The following is a 17,978-nucleotide window of genomic DNA, read 5'->3' as shown; positions in this document are numbered from 1 at the left end:
AATTGACAAAACTAAAAGTTGGTTCTTTTAAAAAATAAACAAAATCGACAGACCCTTAGGCATGCTAGCAAAGAGAAGAAGAGAGAGAACTCAAATTACTAGCATACGGGATGAAAAAGGCAATATCACAACAGACACTTCAGAAATACAGAAGATAATCAAAAATTATTTTGAATCCTTATACTCCAATAAATTAGAAGATAGTGAAGGCATAGATAAATTTCTTAAGTCATATGATCTGCCCAGATTGAGTCAGAGGATATAGACAACCTAAACAGACCAATATCAATTGAGGAAATAGAAGAAACCATCAAAAGACTACCAACTAAGAAAAGCCCAGGACCAGATGGGTATACAGCAGAGTTTTACAAAACCTTTAAAGAGGAACTAATACCAATACTTTTCAAGCTACTTCAGGAAATAGAAAAAGAGGGAGAACTTCCAAATTCATTCTATGAGGCCAACATCACCCTGATACCTAAGCCAGACAAAGACACTTCAAAGAAAGAAAACTACAGACCAATATCTCTAATGAACCTAGATGCAAAAATCCTCAATAAAATTCTGGCGAATCGGATACAAAAACATATCAAAAAAATTGTGCACCATGATCAAGTAGGATTCATCCCTGGGATGCAAGGCTGGTTCAATATACGGAAATCAATAAATGTTATTCACCACATCAATAGACTTAAAAATAAGAACCATATGATCATCTCGATAGATGCAGAAAAAGCATTCGACAAAGTACAGCATCCCTTTATGTTCAAAACTCTAGAAAAACTAGGGATAACAGGAACATACCTCAATATTGTAAAAGCAATCTATGCTAAGCCTCAGGCTAGCATCATGCTGAATGGAGAAAAATTGAAGGCATTCCCTCTAAAATCTGGAACAAGACAGGGATGCCTCTCTCTCCACTTCTGTTCAACATAGTTCTCGAAACACTGGCCAGAGCAATTAGACAGACGAAAGAAATTAAAGGCATAAAAATAGGAAAAGAAGAACTTAAATTATCACTATTTGCAGCTAACATGATTCTATACCTAGCAGACCCAAAAGGGTCTACAAAGAAACTATTAGAGCTAATAAATGAATTCAGCAAAGTGTCAGGATATAAAATCAACATGCATAAATCAAAGGCATTCCTGTATATCAGCAACAAATCCTCTGAAATGGAAGTGAGGACAACCACTCCATTCACAATATCTTCAAAAAAAATAAAATACTTGGGAATCAACCTAACAAAAGAGGTGAAAGACTTATACAATGAAAACTACAGAACCCTAAAGAGAGAAATAGAAGAAGATCTTAGAAGATGGAAAAATATACCCTGTTCATGGATAGGCAGAACTAACATCATCAAAATGGCGATATTACCAAAAGTTCTCTATAGGTTTAATGCAATGCCAATCAAAATCCCAACGGCATTTCTTGTAGAAATAGAGAAAGCAATCATGAAATTCATATGGAAAAATAAAAGACCCAGAATAGCAAAAACAATGCTAAGCAGGAAGTGTGAATCAGGCGGTATAGCGATACCAGACTTCAAACTATACTACAGAGCAATAGTAACAAAAACAGCATGGTACTGGTACCAAAACAGGCGGGTGGACCAATGGTACAGAATAGAGGACACAGAAACCAATCCACAAAACTACAACTATCTTATATTTGATAAAGGGGCTAAAAGCATGCAATGGAGGAAGGATAGCATCTTCAACAAATGGTGCTGGGAAAACTGGAAATCCATATGCAACAAAATGAAACTGAATCCCTTTCTCTCGCCATGCACAAAAGTGAATTAAAAATGGATCAAGGAGCTTGATATCAAATCAGAGACGCGCCGTCTGATAGAAGAAAAAGTTGGCTACGATCTACAGTCGGTGGGGTCGGGCTCCAAATTCCTCAATAGGACACCCATAGCACAAAAGTTAATAACTAGAATCAACAAATGGGACTTACTCAAACTAAAAAGTTTTTTCTCAGCAAAAGAAACAATAAGAGAGGTAAATAGGGAGCCTACACCCTGGGAACAAATCTTTACTCCTCACACTTCAGATAGAGCCCTAATATCCAGAGTATACAAAGAACTCAAAAAATTAGACAATAAGAAAACAAACAACCCAATCAACAAATGGGCCAAGGACCTGAACAGACACTTCTCAGAGGAGGACATACAGTCAATCAACAAGTACATGAAAAAATGCTCACCATCTCTAGCTGTCAGAGAAATGCAAATCAAAACCACCCTAAGATACCACCTCACTCCAGTAAGATTGGCAGCCATTATGAAGTCAAACAATAAGTGCTGGTGAGGATGTGGGGAAAAGGGTACACTTGTACATTGCTGGTGGGACTGCAAATTGGTGCAGCCAATTTGGAAAGCAGTATGGAGATTCCTGGGAAAGCTGGAAATGGAGCCACCATTTGACCCAGCTATTCCCCTTCTCGGTCTATTCCCTAAAGACCTAAAAAGAGCATGCTACAGGGACACTGCTACATTGATGTTCATAGCAGCACAATTCACAATAGCAAGACTGTGGAACCAACCTAGATGCCCTTCAATAGATGAATGGATAAAAAAAAATGTGGCATTTATACACAATGGAGTATTACTCTGCATTAAAAAATGACAAAATCATAGAATTTGCAGGGAAATGGCATTAAAGCAGATTATGCTAAGTGAAGCTAGCCAATCCCTAAAAAACAAATGCCAAATGTCTTCTTTGATATAAGGAGAGTAACTAAGAACAGAGTAGGGACGAAGAGCAGGAGAAGAAGATTAACATTAAACAGGGATGAGAGGTGGGAGGGAAAGGGAGAGAGAAGGGAAATTGCATGGAAATGGAAGGAGACCCTCAGGGTTATACTAAAGTACATACAAGAGGAAGTGAGAGGAAAGGGAAAAATAATACAAGGGGGAGAAATGAATGACAGTAGAGGGGGTAGTGAGAGAAGAGGGGAGGGGAGGGGAGGGGAGGGGGGATAGTAGAGGATAGGAAAGGCAGCAGAACACAACAGACACTAGTATGGCAATATGTAAATCAATGGATGTGTAACTGATGTAATTCTGCAATCTGTATATGGGGTAAAAATGGGAGTTCATAACCCACTTGAATCAAAGTATGAAATATGATATATCAAGAAATTTGTAATGTTTTGAACAACCAACAATAAAAAACTAAAAAAAAAAGAAAAGGCTTTAAAAGTCTAAGTTGTTTTAATATTTATATAACATTGATAGATTTGGAATGCCAATTACAAATTCAGAAGCAAGTGTTATACTTTAATAATAATTTTTTAAAACATGAAATGTACTACATTTTTCTCCAGTTATTTTAGAAAGTACTTTAAGAGCAACTAAAAAGTAGATTTTACTTCAAAGTAATTTTATCCTGATCATTCTTTGTTTCATTTTCTTGCCATATAGTAAATACTTGTTTATTTTTCTTTCCTGATGCTCTCTGCCTTACTCTAGAACTGACAGAAGATACCTTTTAGGATTATATCCAACAATAAAATAATTAAAGAATACTTAAATATAAATAAAACATTAAAGAAAATACTGTGAAATGAGGAGTAAGATTGTTTCCAAAATACACCCCACAGACACTAATATCCTGGCCGATGTGGGGGTAAGATAATCTGTAGTGAAAAGATGGCGAACCAGCAACACTCGTCCACAGGCTAGAGTCTCCTTCAGCCTTCGCTGGTGACAGTGAGATTGGGGATGAGGACTCTGGCTGGGCCTTCGAGGGAGTGGGTATGGTTCGCTCTCTCTAGGGAACACATGTCGGAGTTTGATCCCCGAGTGAGGTACCAGGTGGGTGGAACTTGGTTGTTTGAATTGGGCCTTTGGGCGGTCACTAGGACCAGGGAAGATCACCTGTGTGGAGCCTCTGATTGGATACTTGTGAGCAGATGAGCCCCCTCACAACATGTGTGCACACCCCGTCTCCAGCCCTGGGACACACTGAGCTGCCCCAGACCCTGCCAGGGAGAAGGCCATGTGGCTCCTGGACCTCAGACTGGAGGATAGCCACAATAGACCTCCTTCTTGGTAACAGGCCAGTCTGTGGTGCTGTCATTAGCACACAGCCGGCCCGCAGTCTGGAGCAGGCCAGGGAAAGGGTGTGTGTCTAGGCCACGTGGAGAACCCCTGAGGGTCCCTACTGCTCCTGGAGCTGCGGTCCAGCAGCAGGCCGCTTGCAGAGGCAAGGGAGAGGAAGTCTCTGTTCACTCCGCTCCTCATATCCCAGCTCTTAGGTGTGGCACTGGAAAAGGAATGACGGGCTGACATCCACCAGACTCTTCAGCAGTGGCACCCTGAGGTGCCATTTCCAACAGGTCTCTGTTAAGAAGAGGGACAACACACCAGAAAAATCTCGGCCTCTCTATCTCCTGTTCACAAGGAAACAGTGCAGCACCTGCCAGACTCTGAATGGAGCAACGCTGGGCATGTGTGCAACAGCGTGGGCTGCAGGTAGACCACCTGGATCTGCCTGGAGCACCTGGCTCTCTGGAGTGGAGCAGGCACTCCATAGGACCAGGAGGTCCCCACATGCCAGGTTTTCACTCCAGGTCTGGATTCCATCCCATGCGTCCATGTGTCTGTTTAATGGTCATTTACTCAGTGGTAACTTTGTACCAAGGACTAGTGAAACAAGCTAGAAACCACAGATCCTCGACCTCGGAGAAAGAGAGACTCAAAAAAAGCCATAACAAAATAGTCAAATAAGTCACAGAAAGAAGTACTGAGACAGCACTTGCCCAACTGGGACAGAAGTCATGTGGGGGCCAAGGGGGGAGAGTCAAAGAAGGCCACAAGTCCTGATTTTAGAAGAACCTTAGGCCCTGCCCGGGAACAGCGGCTGACCCTGGGGCATGCTGGCATTGTGCAGGACACCAGCGCCTGCGACAACCCATCAGCACCCAGGGGCTGTCCTTGACTGGGCCTCGGGAGGAGGAGAGAAGGCCTGGAGGCCCAGGCCAACGAGGCTGGGGGAGGGGGCACCTGGCCTTAGCCAGAGAGCAGGGGTCAGCTAAGGGCGAGCCAAGGTGGGCGCTCCTGGGCCCCTCAGGACACGACCCCGCCGAGGCTCTGCTCAGGATGCTCTGGGGTCCTCTGCTCTCCCCCGTGTTTTCACGCAAGCTGGCAGCCCAGCACTGGGCTCTGACTCTTTGACACTCAGAGAAGCCTCCTAGGGCAGCAGCCTCGCATGCATGCGAGGGCAGGCAAGGAGCAATTCGGAGGAGCAGGCTGCACAAGTCATGGAGGCGGGAAGCAAGTGGGAGGCTGCGCTGGGAAGAGAAGCCAGGTGGAGGTGGGCATGAGTTCACCACGCGGGGACAGAGGAGGGCCTCTAGGTGGGAGGAAGCAGACAAGCAGCATGTGCTCACAGTAGGGAGATGATTACCTGAAAATCCTCCACCCACATCCATCACCCTGCAAAGGCTCCACGCTCCACCCACGGCCCATTTCAGACACCGCAGGGTGGCCCTGTCCTAACCATCGCATGCAGCCTGGAGCAGGGACAGCAGTCACGGGAACGCCCACATACCTTTGCAGCAGGTGCACGTGGGCGTTGCTTCAGAGAACGCGGCACTATCTAGGAAGGGGTGTGCACAGCCAGCACAAGAGGCTCCGCCCTGCAGATGTGTCTACAGCAGCCCTGACCGTCCACCACAGGAAGAGGAGCCTCGTGTGCTCACACGTGGGATTCTGTACAGGGAAGGCGACTGGACCAGAGCTGCCGGGGCCACCCCAGCCTCTGGGCACCCTCCATTCAGTGCAAAGAAGCCAAGGCTGCAATTGGTTAATTTATGTAGTTTTAAAACATGCAAAATGACCCCACAGATCTTTCAATAGACACATTTGCATAAGAAAAGTGTAAAGAAATTCACACTGAGCCAGGCACGGTGTTGCGGTGTTGCAGGCCTGTAATCCCAGCGGCTCAGGATGCTGAGGCCGAAGGATTGCAAGTTCAAAACCAGCCTCAGCAACAGCGAGGTGCTAGTCAACTCAATGAGACCCTGTGTCTCTAAATAAATACAAAACAGGGCTGGGGATGTGGCTCAGTAGTCGAGTGCCTCTGGGTTCAATCCCCCATATCAAAAAGAAAAAGAAAAAAATACATGAGTGGACGCACACATCTGTAATTCAAGCGACTCAGGAGGTTGAGGCAAGCAGATCACGAAGTCAAGGCCAGCTGCAACAACTTAGTGAGACCCCATCTCAAACAAAATTTTAAAAAGGGGGGGATTGGAAGATAGCTCAGTGGTAGAGCACAACTAAATTTAATCCCCAGACACACACACACACACACACACACACAGGAAAAAAAAAAGGAAAAGGAAGACACACACAGGAGGGACGGTGTCTGTCAAGTTGCACTGGAGTTCCACGTGACGAGGAGAGGCACAAAGGGCCTTATTTCTTAAGGAAGGTGGTAAGTTAAGGGACCTTCATTATGTATGCTTTGTATATATACATATACTTAAATATGTGTGTGTCCATATATGTGAACATATGTGTTTGTGTGTCTATATGTGTGTCTCTATATGTGTGACTGTGCATATATGTATATTTGCATACATAAAATCTGTTCCCCCCCCACCACCACCACTGGTACAAGAGATCAAACCCAGCAGTGCTCTGTCACTGAACTATATTTCCAGCCCAAGACATGATCATGCTAAGTTGTCAAGACTGGCCTCAAATTTGTGATCCTTCTGTCTCAGCCTCCTGCATAGCTGGGATTACAGGTGAGCACCACCGTGCCTGGTTCTTTTTAATATCTGAAAGTGTTGTTCTTTCCTTTTTAAAAAGAATATCTAGAAGGAAGCAATCAGACATACAAAAGACACTGGAAGCAGTTGTTGGGGAGAAGTAAGTAAGTCCATGAAATAGCAGAGGCTTTAGCTCAATTCTTGGAAGAGTAGGGAATCAGGCCACCAAGGTTGTAATTTAAGATTTCTTTTCTCTTTAAAGAAAAAGTAAATGTCATTTAATACAAAATGCATTCATATTTTTAAAAAATTTACTCTGTCAGAATTTCCCAGACAGAGCCATATTCAGAACTTAACGATTACCTGAAAATCCTCCACCCACATCCATCAAGTGCACAGGTTGCCTGGAATGCGCACACGGGCAGCGACACACCATTGCTGTGCTTCCAGGTTGTGCACACTGGCCGCTTTGCCCGGGGCTAACTCAGGCCAGACCCACACACCTCCATTCTGCGTGGCATTCAGCGGGGAGAGAGCATAACCCAACCCCACCTGCACAAAATCAGATGACGCTTTGGGACTACTCCATGACCACAAAGTAGTGTCAGGATTTTCTGCAGATCTGTAACAAAATAAGAGCCAGGAGGTAGGAAAAAAATAACCCTCCTTCATCCGCACCATGCTTCCAGCCGAGTCTCACCAAAACCCTGCTCATTTCCAACAAATACGCCAAGCCTGGAAGAGGGCAGCTGCAGGTAGCTCTGTGCTAGGGTGCGTGCCCAGCACTGGTGAGGCCCTGGACTTCATCCCAGCAAGGCACACAATTATGGGAAGTGCCTGAGGTCTCCCCTTTAACCAGGAAAGGGAGTCAGTGAGCCCAGGTCTCAAAGGTCCTTCCCTCGGTTCTTTGCCCAGGGCCTAGGCCCAGAGGGCAGTGTGCCCCCGAGGCCCTCCACCACCCGCTGTGTGCCCTATGGCAAGCCAACCTCCAGGAGCCCTAGTGCCTTCACTTCTCCTGGTTGCAGCACCTGACTTAGTTGGAGCTGCTCTAGTGAACCACCATGAGTGGTCGTGATCATTTCTAGTCCTGGAGACTGCAACTCAGGTCAGAGGGCAGCAGGCACAGGCTCCGGGCTTTTCTGAGCCACAGACTGCCACCTTCCCACTGCGTCCTCACAAACTGGCTTTGTAAGATGCACTGCACTACGAATGGAAGATACTACACGACACAAATCACTGGAGAGGTTCTGCTTTATTACAAAAGGCTGTGGGTTTATATAGACCTAAGAAGAAGTGGCAGGGCTGAGGTAGATAACGGGTCACCCGTTTATTAGCAAGCTCTTCCATATGTCAGTTCCGGAGCCCAAGAAGTTAATTCTTATTGGGGCTAAGGTTTCCCACCCGCAGGATTTGAACATTGGCGCCGGCGGGAACGTTTCGCGCCAGTGAAAGAAAAAAGAGGAGAAAGAGGGTCGTTAGGCGCCATGTTGGGGTTTTTCTCTGGGGTGCTGCTTCCGTTATATGTTTTCCCAACATTCCTCCCTTTTTGTTTTCTTAGGAATTGGGGCGTCGTTGGTCAGATCTGGCTTTTTCTGGCTGTGCGGGGGCGGCCTAGGGCCTAGAAGGGGAAGTGGAGGAATGTTCGGGGGGCAGGTCTGGGGATATCATGGCAACCAGAAATAAAACCCAGTGGCTATAGACAGCTACTTCCGTAGGGGTGAAGTCTATGAAAGTTTCCTGAAACCACAAGTCGTCGATGGCATCGAACCAGTCCTGGATGGAGGAGATTGTTGGTGTCAGCCACTGGTCTTGTAGCAGAGACTCTAGAAAATACTGGAAGCGTTGCCTTGACATGGCGTCACCAGCACCTGAAGAAGATCAGAGCGAACAAAAACAGGATGAAGATAAAAATTAAAGCAAAGGTTAGTTTGGGGCAGAAGTTTCATGTTGGAGGACTGACAGAGAAGAGACCAAGGGCCATGAGGAGGCTTAAAAGGACATAAAGACTCAAGAATCCAGGATGGCAGACTAAGAGGTTCTCCGGGCTTATTGTCTCCCAATGTCCGATGTCCGTTGCATTCCATCGCACCTGGTAGTGAGCTTCAGCAATGAGTGAGCTGTTCTCTTGAAGATGTTGGGGGTTCATCGGTCATCAGAGGCTGGTAGTACCTAAGCAGAAGCTGGTTGAAAGTTTGGTTAGAGATCTTCCGTAATTGGCCCTGTAGGAAGCGAAGCAGACAGGGCAGGAACAGACACATCAGGAAAAGGAGACATATGGGCCTAAAAGAGGCAACAGCCACAATTGGAAGTGGGCTAAAAAGAAGGTGGCAAATGGGTTTTGGTTTGGTGGATTTTTCAAAGAGGTAGCCAAGTCTGTGAGCTTGACTACATTAGTTTCCACAAGGCCCGATTCATTGATGTAGTAACAGCATTCTTCCCTCAAGAAGAGACACTTCCACCTTTTTCGGCTGTAAGTCTATAGCTCGTCGATTTTAAAGAGTAACTTGAGCCAAGGATGTGACCTGCCTTTGTGAAGATGCTAGAGATTCTGCCGTAGAAGTGAGTGCTTGTTCAAGTTTAGAACTTAAGTCCTGTACAGCCCATAAGGAGTGTCCTAGAGCTCCACCAGAAATTCCTGCTCCCGCTGCAGATGCAGCCAGTGAGAGACCCACCAGTATTGGAAGGAAAGCAGCCCGCTTATTCCACACTGGGGGAGACAGGAGGGCCTGCACTTCAGCTGGGGTATAGAGAGTCAATTGCGGGACAAGCGTCACCAGTACACATGGGGTAGAGGTGTTGGTGAATAAGATAGTGATGAGAGAACCATTACACCAGAAGAATGAGCCAAGTGGTGCATAGAGGGTGAAGTTAAAGGTGATGTTAGAGTGGCAAAACTCTAACTGGGAGACACCCAAGCCCAGGAGGCAGAGAATGGGAATCACAGTATGGTTAGACTCCTCAGGCTCCCATAATGGAGCGTCGGGTGAAAGGGTTCGGAGAGAACGGCGAGCAGATGGAGTGGAGAAATTTGAGAGGTCAGAAGCCGAGAAGTTCAAGGGAACCGCTGCAAGCAAAGGTCGAGTCAGAGAGGTGCATAAGTAGAAATCAGTTGGTGTAATGGCGGGGAGGGTTAGATTGAAGAAGGTTACAGTTTCAGTAAGTAGTCGTAGCCCTGAATACTGTGGTGAACTCCCGACATTAGGCTCATATGGATCCTGTATGGAGTCTAACAACTGCTGTTCAGAATGCTTTATGTCAGTAGAGATTATAGCTACTGAGGGCTGGGAGGGTTGAAGCTCTCCGGAGATGGAGATGGAGCCACAGGGGGTGGAAGAGGATATGTCACAGAAGAAGGAAGCATTTACCCTAGAGGTCCAGCGTGGATGGTTAGGGTCAGTGATAATCAATTGATAGCCCCCCGAGATCAATCTGAAATTTCCAACACAGAAATCCCCGATGCATGCACATGGGTTATGAATACTGCATGACCAGTAGGGGCACCATTTGCAGTAATCCTCTGTCTGATCATATAAGAAGCAAAGGTAAGGCCTAATGGCTGTTTTTAAAAGTTCAGAATTCTGGGAGGAGAGGGGAAGGAAGATAGATGCATTACATCCCATAGGGGCGCAATCAACCAAAGAAACTAGGCGAGTGTAACAAGTGCTGCCTTGGACATATGTCTGACTTTGAATCTCCAAGTATAAGAGGAGGACGATGATGTCCCCGGGAGAAGGGTGATGACTGTGAAAATACCAATTAGAAGAGTGGGAGTCATGGTAGAGTATGAGCAGTTACGTGAGACAGGCAAAGCTTTAGAGGATAGTTAGGATGTGGAGAGCAGGAGTAAAGGGGAGGTCTAGGAGGTGACTCTTGAGGTTCCTCTGGGGTAGTCTTGTCGTCAGCAGATGGGGCCTCCTGGTAATATGGCTTCAACCTAGAAATGTGAATCCAGTGGGTGCGACTGTTGCCTGGTAAGGAAAGTTTGGCGGCGGTGGGGGTACAGAGAATGATAGGATAGGGGCCTTCCCATTTTGGGGCAAGAGGCCCTTTATCCTCTGGGGTGTTATAATAGACTAAACTCCCAGGTGTTAAGGGAGGGGTGTTTGGAGAGGAGTCTGGGTCCGGAAGAAGCCAGTCTTGATATTTCCAGAGTTCCGAGCGGAGATGAAACAAGAGAGGTAAAGACAAATTTCGTGTGAGAGGTCCTTGTGAAATGACCAACCCAGGGGGTATAAGAGGTCTTCCATACATTATCTCAAAGGGAGACAGTAAAGATGGTTTCTTAGGGAGAGCTCTGATCTGAAGCAAAGCAAAGGGAAGAAGTTTGACCCAGTCTAAGTTTAATTCCATTGTTAATTTGGTAAGGACTTCCTTTAGAGTACGATTTACCCTTTCCACTTTCCCTGAAGCCAGGGGGCGATATGGACAGTGGAAATGCCACTTGAAGGAGAGGGCTTGAGAGACCTTTTGTGTGATCCTAGAAATAAACTCAGGACCATTGTCAGATTGTAGGGAAGTGGTCATACCAAACCTGGGGATGATGTCTGTCAGTAAGATTGAAGCTACAGTGGAAGCCTTTTTATTAGAAGTGGGAAATGCCTCAACCCAACCAGAGAAAGTGTCCACAAAGACAAGGAGGTATTTAGTGTGCCGTGCTGCAGGCATATTGGTGAAGTCTACCTGCCAGTCAGCAGCAGGAATATGTCCCCGGGCTTGGTGGGAGGGAAACAGTTTAGGCCTTAAAGGAGTATGAGAGTTGGTCTGCTGATAGATCTGACAATTAGAGGCTATATTCTGTAGCATGGCTTTGTCAGAGGGGGTGAGGGAGAAGAAGCTCTGTAAAAAGAGGGTCAAAGACTGAGAATTGGAATGGAATAGAGTATGGAGGAACTCAAAAAGATCCTTGTTCTTACTGGAAGAAGTAGGGGCTTCAGATGGACAGTTTAAAGCGGCCATTATAGATCCCCCAGGGGGGTCATAATTGGAAGTGGTAGCAGCTATTTGTGCAGCCTGGTCAGATTTGGCGTTGCCCTCAGTGATAAGAGAGCCGTCCTTCTGATGGGACCTACAATGGACAACTCCCAACTGGGTGGGTAAGTGTGAGGCCTCTATCAAATTGGTTATAAGAGCCGAATTAGTGATCGCATTACCTTTACCTTTAGTGGTAAGTAGGCCTCGCCATACTGCAGCATGGGATAATAGAATATGGAACACATATTTTGAGTCAGTATAAAGGGTGAGGGATTTGCTCCGTGCTAGGAGGCAGGCACGAGTGGCTGCTACAAGTTTGGCCTGCTGGTTGGTAGTTCCTGAAGGCAGAGCTTTGGCCTCTATAATCTCAGTGGCCGAAACTACGGCATATCCAGAATAATGAGTGCCATTCTGCCTAAAGGAACTGCAGTCAGTGAACCAGATAAGGTCAGGATTGGTGAGTGGTCCCTCAGAAATGGAAGAATGACAGGGGAGGAAATCATCAAAGGTTTCCAAGCAATTATGAGCTGGTGTGTCAGATGTGGGGGTCGTTGGGAGCAGTGAGGCAGTGTTCAAAGCAGAGCAGGGGAGGAACGTAATATTAGGGTTTTCCGGAAAGGAAGTTAGGAGCGACAGGACTCTGGATGGAGGAAGGGTTTGAAGGCCCCTATAAGCTAAAAGATCCTTCAAGTGATGTGGGGAGTGGATAGTTAAAGGGGCCCCGAAAGACAGCTTAGAGGCTTGTTTGTGTAAAATTTGTCCAGCAGCCAGAGCTCTTAAGCAAGGGGCCCACCCACAGATGGTAGGGTCTAATTGTTTGGACAAATATGCCACAGGTGCAAATGTAGGCCCATAATTTTGACCCAAGACCCCAAGTGCTTGCCCCCCTTTTTCATGGACATATAGATGAAATGGTCTTGAAAGATCAGAAAGGTGAAGGGCGGGTGCCTTTAAGAGAAATTGCTGAAGTCTGTGAAAGTGGTAGCGGGGGGAGGAGGCAAGAGATTCACCAGGGGGTCCCTTTACTGGGTCATACAGGGGTTTGGCTAGAAGAGAGTAATTTGGGATCCAGACCCTAAAATAACCTGCTAGTCCTAGGAATGATAGTATTTTGGCTTTCGTATGAGGCACCAGAAGATTAGAGAGGAGTTGCCTCCTATCCAGTGGTATTTCCTTTTTTGCCTGGTGTAAAACGAAAACCAAGGTAGGTGACAGAAGACTGGGAAACCTGGGCCTTGTGGGGAGACACCCTATATCCCTTATCTGCTAGGAAATTGAGAAGCTGGGCGGTGTGGGATTAAGAGTGTTCACAAGAGGGACTACATAGAAGAAGGTCATTGACATATTGAAGGAGAGTAGAGTCAGGGCAAGTAGGGTGAAAGGATGTGAGGTCCTGGGCAAGAACCTGGCCAAAGAGATGGGGGCTATCCCTGAATCCCTGTGGGAGGACAGTCCGGGTAAGCTGACGAGAATGGTGGGTGTGAGGGTCAGTCCACGTAAAAGCAAAGATATCCTGAGATTCTGAGGACAAGGGAATAGAAAAGAAGGCATCTTTTAAATCTAGGACCAAGAAGTGGGTGGTAGTAGCAGGGATTTGAGAGAGGAGGGTGTAGGGGTTGGGCACTAGCAGGTGGATGGGGACCACAGAGGAGTTGACGAGGCGAAGGTCTTGAACCACCCTGTAGGACCCGTTAGGTTTCTTAACTGCCAGAATGGGGGTGTTGAAAGGAGAGTGTGTAGGCCTAAGATACCCCTTCCGTAATAAATCCTGGATGATGGGTTCTAATCCGAGGAGGGCTGTGGTTGTGAGTGGATATTGTGGTTGACTAATATATCTTGAAGGGTCCCGTAAGACAATATGAATAGGACTGCATTTAGCCATAGAGGGTGTGGTTGTGTCCCAAACCTCAGGATTAACTGTGGGAGAGTGTATGATGGAGGTGTATCTGTCCCTAGGATCATCATGTGGAAATGAGAGGCGGGGGAGATGGAGGGTGATATGTGGATGGTGACCTTCAATAATGAGAGTATGTCCCTTCCCAGAAGGGGAATGGGGCAATGGCTCATAATGAGAAAGGAGTGTGTGAAGGACAAAGGGATCCCTGCATATAACATGATAAGGGGGGTGTTTTTCAAGGGAAAATCTGTTTACCTCCTACCCTGACAATAGGAGTTTTTGAGGGTGTGGTAGGACCCCAATATTCCCTCAAGACCGAAAATGTGGCACCAGTATCTAAGAGGAAGGTAATGAAGCGTCCATCCACTAGAAATGTGACCCTAGGCTCTTGCTTCTTGACGGTAATAGTCGGGAGGGAAGGCCCAGGGCTCAGTCAATCCTCCTTTGCCAAGCCCAGAAGAGGCTGGGGTTGTGGGGCGGCTGACCAACCTCCCCTCCAGGTTATTGGGCAGTCTACCCCCCAGTGTCCCCTTTTGTGGCATTTTGGGCAGGGGGTGGAAGGTATCCTTGGCGAAGGACAATCCCTGGCCCAATGTCCCTCCTTACCACATTTGAAGCAAGCTCCAGGGGGTGTCTTATTGGGACGGCGTGATGACCTTCTCTGAATGACCTGGGCCAACATTTGGAATTCGGCATTTTCAGCCCTCTGCCTACAACGTTCGCTTTCATCCTCTCTACTATGGAACGCCTTGAAAGCGACCCTGGGGATTTCGGTCTGAGGAGTAGCAGGGCCCTGTTCAAACTTCTTAAGCTTGGCTTTAATGTCAGGGTAGCTTTGGGCCAGGAAATATGTCATTAAGACATGACGACCATCAGGGCTTTCTGGGTCGAGGTTTGTGTGCTGCTGGAGGGCCTTGCTTAGTCTATCCAGGAATTCTGAAGGTGTTTCTTCCTTCTTTTGAATGACCTCCTGCACCTTTTGAAAATTAACGGCCTTGCGGGTGGCCTTTTTTAGGCCCGCCAAGAGGCAGGATGCAAAAAGGTCATGAGACTGTAAGCCTCTAGGGGTATTGTAATCCCATAGAGGATCCTGCTCTGGGACAGCATGAGGGCCTGTGGGGTGGTTGGGATTGGTCCTATGATTTTCATCAGCATGGGCTTGGGCTAGCTCCCAGACCCGTCGCCTTCCCCAGGAAGAAGTGTATTGGCCAGGAGCATGTAGATGTCGTGATGGGTAAGGCTGTATGCCTGCAGGACCCATTGGAACTCCTAAATGTAAGTGGTGGGATCAGTGGTAAATGAGCCTAACTTCCTCTCTAACTGAGTAATGTCCGACATGGAGAAGGGCACATGTACTCTAATAACAACCTCAGGACCAGCTACCTCACGAAGGGTTGCAATCGTCATGGGAGTAGGAGGGGGTCCCTTAGACCTGGTGACAGGAGGACTGAAAGAGGTAGTTGGCGGGGGACAGGAAGTAGAGGGAGGGGAAGGGGATGTCTCAGTGGAGGAGGAGGTGGGACCAGTGGAAGAGAGCGGGGGGGGAGGGGGATGAAACGGAAGGCTGAGGATCGGTGGAATCAGGCGGAAGAAGTGGAGGGTGTAGCGGGAGAGGAGGGACGGATGGGGCTGGGGGATAAGGTGGGGGTTCATCTTCTGGGTCAAATGAGGAAGAATCTGCGAAGTCAGGGGAAGAAGTAGGGCAAGGGAGGGGTTTACAAGCAAGGAGGACCTGAGAGGAAGAGCAGGAAGTGCAGAGGGCGGGGTGTTGGGCGAGAAGGCTAAAACCTTCAAAGTATGGGACCTCTCTCCATTTTTTTTGTTGGCTCAGGCAGTAGTTAAGATCCCGAAGAAGGTTTGGATCTAACAAGCCTTCTGGAGGCCAATGATTGTCATTATCTAATGGATATGTGGGCCAATCTTGGGTTCAGAATCTGATAAGAATTTTGGGCTTGAGGTCCTGGGAGAGAGAGAGTAGCCAAATTCTTAAGAAGACACTTGAGTGGTGAGGTTTCAGGTATAGACGAGGAGGCGCCCATAGTTAAAGAGTGGAGGAAGGGACAGCAAAGGGAGAAAAAGAATTATCCCGGGCCGTAGGGGCTTCCTGGAAGCATAGAGCAGATGGAGGGTCATGTGGGTGTCCCCGAAGTGACCAGCCCACTGCGAGTAGGCACAGAGGGCACAGCTCGGTCGTCACCGATGAAGTGCAGTCTGTGTGACCCTGTAGGGTCGAGGCTGCGGGCAACCTGACGTCAGGAAAGTTTTTCGACCAGAATGAGACAGTCAAGGAAAGAAGGGACAGAGCTCCAGCAGAACCTGCAGCTCCGGGCTGGAAGTTCAGCTCTGGGCTGAACACAGATCCGGCGGGGCAAGTTCCTTTGGGAAGTGGCTTCCGCGGAGGAGGAAGAGACCAGGGAGCCTCTCGTGTAAACCCAGAAGCCTCACACCCCAAAGGGAAGCAGGTCGCCAGAGGGTCCACTGCGACCAGTGAAGGTCTTAGTGGGGTGCGTTCCCTCCTCCCTACTGGGCCTCAGGAGCGTTGCGGACGATCACGGTAGCGTTTCCTGCTGCTAGCCCAAAGGGAGTTGGCGAGCCAGGGAGGGGGAACTTACCTAAACCTGATCAGTGGTGAGTGCAGGGAGCCAGCGCCCAAGAAGACAGACAAGGGCGAAATGTGTCGTTGGTGACGGCGGTGGTGGAGACGGGGCTCGGTTTGTCGAGCACACCGTCTCCCAGGTTTCGGCACCACTGTAAGACGCCGCACCGCACTACAAATTGAAGACACCACACGACACAAATCACTGGAGAGGTTCTGCTTTATTACAAAAGGCTGTGGGTTTATATAGACCTAAGGAGAGGTGGCATGGCTGAGGTAGATAACGGGTCACCCATTTATTGGCAAGCTCTTCCATATGTCAGTTCCGGAGCCCAAGAAGTTAATTCTTATTGGGGCTAAGGTTTCCCACCCGCAGGATTTGAACATTGGCGCCAGCGGGAACATTTAGCGCCAGTGAAAGAAAAAAGAGGAGAAAGAGGGTCGTTAGGCACCATGTTGGGGTTTTTCTCTGGGGTGCTGCTTCCATTATATGTTTTCCCAACAGGCTTCCTTCCACAAACCCACCAATCTCCAGGGACCACTGGCCCCCTAGGCCCCACCTCCAAATACCACCATATCAGGGACTAGGATTTCAACTTATGAATTTGGGGGATGCAAATGCTCCAGCCACAGCATGGAGTGCCCTCTAGAGAGGACATGGTGCGGTGCCTGGCCTGATGTCACTGAGCTCAGGGACAGGACAACTCACCAGCAGGCACAGTCCTCAACAAAGCAGGGGATGACCCTGCCCCTCCTGAGGGTTACTAGAAGCAGAGGTAGATGACTGAGTGAGGTTGGATAATTAGATGAAAGGGTTAATTGAAACTAAAAAGTGACATCAGAATGGAATGATTTAATTACTTGTATTAAAAGTATTAAGAATAGTAGAGGTAACTCTTCCTGACTAGGACATTGGCTTCCCTTTACCAACAGAGATCGGATAGCAAACACAGTGGCACAACTGCTGTAAGCACAGGTAAATGTCTGCAGTGTACATCAATCTCAAAAACATGAAGTTGCAAAGTATGGGTCAATTTCTGCTTTTCTTATTACAGATGCCCAGGAAAACAGAGACTTAGGTTAAAACAAGTTACATGACAGGGGATGGTCCTTGCCCCCCACCCCCCAAGGAACCAAAACTGCCCATCCGGACCAGTGACCTGCAAACTATGTCCTTCTCCTGTCCTTCCCTCTGTTAAAAAAAAAAAAAAAACTGATGGGTGCTGCCCTCCCTCACCCATTCTTCAGTTTATCTGCAACTCATCATGGGGGGGGGGGGGTGGCGCCTGTGTGCCTAGCTCTGTTCAGTGAGTCCCCATGGAGGAGGGTTCACCTTCTCTCTGCAATGTGGAGATGAGCCCCTGGGCAGAGAAGGCATGCTCAGTCTCGGCTGGCTTTTAGAGAACCCACAGCAATCTATCATGAGGACCCAGTGCCCAGGGCTTCACGCCCGAGGCTCCTGTGACCCAGAAAGATCACTAAATGAGAACCTCCTCAGGGGCAGCTTTAGCTGAACCTCCAGGGTGAAGTTAGTGCCCAAATACGATGGCAGGCCTGACACCCCACACAGTGAGGGGCTCCAAGGGAGTTCTTTTTGATCAGGGAGCAGGTACCAGGACTCATTCTCTCTCTCTCTCTCTCTCTCTCTCTTTCACACACACACACACACACACACACAGATAGCCCAGCTTCACCACTGGGATGGAAACAGACTTCCTTGCTATTTTGGGCCCCAGGCTTTCTGAGCTGACACTAAAAAACTGCGTGCATGTAAGAGTACAA

General features: G+C 47.7%; 1 protein-coding gene across 2 annotated transcripts in view; it reads right to left on the bottom strand.

The window, feature by feature from the left end:
• The window catches only part of Selenot (selenoprotein T), a 69,311-nt gene that overhangs the window by 15,093 nt on the left and 36,240 nt on the right, over positions 1–17,978 (bottom strand). The window contains exon 6 of one of the 2 annotated variants that reach the window (XM_046431324.2): positions 7,966–8,600. The exons of the other annotated variant lie outside the window; for it this stretch is intronic. The gene's annotated coding sequence lies outside the window, so the exon portion shown is untranslated. Of the gene's footprint in view, positions 1–7,965; positions 8,601–17,978 lie in introns of those variants that run through there. 2 annotated transcript variants of the gene reach the window in all.

The sequence above is a fragment of the Marmota monax genome, unplaced genomic scaffold (assembly GCF_021218885.2).
Source record: "Marmota monax isolate L192 unplaced genomic scaffold, Marmota_monax_Labrador192_F-V1.1 WCK01_AAM20220418_F8-fsc00022, whole genome shotgun sequence".
In the NCBI taxonomy this organism is placed as follows: domain Eukaryota; kingdom Metazoa; phylum Chordata; class Mammalia; order Rodentia; family Sciuridae; genus Marmota; species Marmota monax.
Note: the sequence above shows the minus strand (reverse complement) of the source record. Positions and strands in the feature narration are given on the sequence as shown.